This window comes from Triticum dicoccoides, chromosome 6B, assembly GCF_002162155.2.
Source record: "Triticum dicoccoides isolate Atlit2015 ecotype Zavitan chromosome 6B, WEW_v2.0, whole genome shotgun sequence".
NCBI classification, from domain to species: domain Eukaryota; kingdom Viridiplantae; phylum Streptophyta; class Magnoliopsida; order Poales; family Poaceae; genus Triticum; species Triticum dicoccoides.
Window position 1 is genome coordinate 119,164,228 of NC_041391.1, and position 2,374 is coordinate 119,166,601.

Below are 2,374 nucleotides of genomic sequence, written 5' to 3' on the forward strand. Positions count from 1 at the left end.
CGATACAGAAGGTTGCGGCGGTGAAAATACTTTCTCGTGGTGCTCCTGGATGTTTTTGGGGTACGTAGATATATATAGGCGAAGGAAGTCCGTCAGGGGAGCCACGAGGGGCCCAGGAGGCAGGGGGCGTGCCAACCCTTAGTGGGCGCCCCGGCCACCCTCGTGGCCGCCTCAGCTTCTTCTTAATGTCCACTCCAAGTCTGCTGGATTGCGTTTGTTCCAAAAGGAGCACTCCCGAAGGTTTCATTCCGTTTGGACTCCGTTTGATATTCCTTTCCTTTGATATACTGAAATAGGCAAAAAAACAGCCATTCGGGTTGGGCCTCCGGTTAGTTGGTTAGTATCAAACATGATATAAAAGTGTAAAGTAAAGCCCATAATTATCCAAAACAGGTAATATAATAGCATGGAACAATCAAAAATTATAGATACACTGGAGACATATCACAAACCAAGAAGGCCCTTAAGCATAATCCACAAACCACTAGAATCTCATGTGTACAATGCACATGTACCTTACTAGTTGGTATTAGTAAGAAACAAATTCCAGGTTTGGCACGAGCTCGTACTGCGGGAGCACCAGAAGGCCTGCCCGCAGGAGTTACATTTCCCTCTCGGGGCCCACGGGACCAAGCTTCAGTGGCTTAGTGCACCGGCCTATGACTCAGTGACATGCGGACCTTAAATGTGGCTAGCCCACATGTCATTCTTATGGTGGTGGCGTCGTTTGCGACTCACTCGTTCGAGATGAACCGGGCGGTGGTGGCAAGGCCATGGCGAGGGTGCCACAGCTAGGCGTCGGGGCGTTATGAGGCGTAGATGGCCACACCGATGTGTACTACCTGTAGTACAGAAGTTCTCCAGCTGAGGATTGATGCCCGGGATGAAATGTGTCACAGCCGATGGATGAAAATTCGATGGTGCGAGAGTACGGATCGGAGCACAGGAACGGAGCAGGCAAACTGTGTCCAATCGGGTGTCGCTATGGTAGAAAGTTGATGGTTGCCACAGTTCAGCTGGCCCGCATGTGATGCACACAAAGGCAGAGGAGCGGTGGGGCCGAGAGGGATGAGGCGCACGTCGGGGGATGTCGTTTCATGGGTTGCAGCAGCGTCATGGGAATCGTGTGTGGGTATGGCAGTGGTAGAAACAAGACACGTGATGGTCATCGTGGTTCAACTTCCATGGACAAGCTGTCATGTCTCCTGACACATGTATATCAAAACTAGAGTGTTTATATTTCAAGCCCATGAACAAGTATTATTCTACTACTTTGGATCCATTGCAATGCACGGGGTAGCACATTGGTAGTAGTAGTCTCTATCTCTATCTCTACTCTACTCTTATAAAAAACAGAGTTGTTGATGATGATGTGCCTACCATCCTGCAGTATAGGCCGTCCGATTTATATCTGACGGATAGGAAGGAAACTATGGCAATTTTGCTAAAATATACCCACACCCCTCTCCGCATTTTCGAATAAGGCATTCCCTCGTTCATCCTTTTCTCCCACGAGATAAACTACTCATACACTAGTAAGGTACAGATGCATTGAACGCATGAGATTTGGAAGCCAAATTATGAATAAATACACACTATAGCATGTAAAGCTTTGAGTCATATATGCATGATGTAGATGTTTGTTTAGTTCTTATAGTTCATCTCGTTCAAAATCAATTAGTTTTATAAAAATGTTAAGATTCATGGGGTTGTGCATTGTAGAGCACAAAGTAAAAGACAAATAATGGCAATTCATTTAGAAAAAAAAGTTTGGGAAATTATGATACGGAAGATTCTAGAACAAAGGAGAAGTGCTTGTGTTTTGAGGTTTGTGCATTATGCTTAAGTTCAACCATGGAGTCTTCTAAATTGTACATGTGGTAGAATCTGGTGGAATGATGATGATATCCAATGGCAAGTAGTGCTTAGATTTGCCATCTCTGCACTGTCGGGTTAGCTTCATCCAGTGACCATCTTTCAAAGTTATTTGCAAGTACTCTTATACTAGCAGGATATATAATCTTATAAAAAGCAGAGTTGATGATGATGGTGTGCCTGCCATCCGGCAAGATAGGTCGTTTGATCTATATCTGTCGGAGTAAATGACCACGGGTAGCCTAACCGGCTCCCTTTGGCCCTTAGAAAAAACAATGGGCCGATCGAGCCTTGGAGCGCCCAAAACACGGGGTCGCCTTCTTTCGGCCGGCTATCACACAGGTCGGCTACCAGAAGGCGGCCCGGCCATAAACCCTCTTGGGGGACGCCACGATGGGGCCGACTCCAAGAGGCCGTACACGAAAAGACCGACTCCAACAAGCCGGCCCAAGAGAGCCGACTCCAAGAGGCCGTCCCCTGGCAGGCGGCCAGGGGCCGT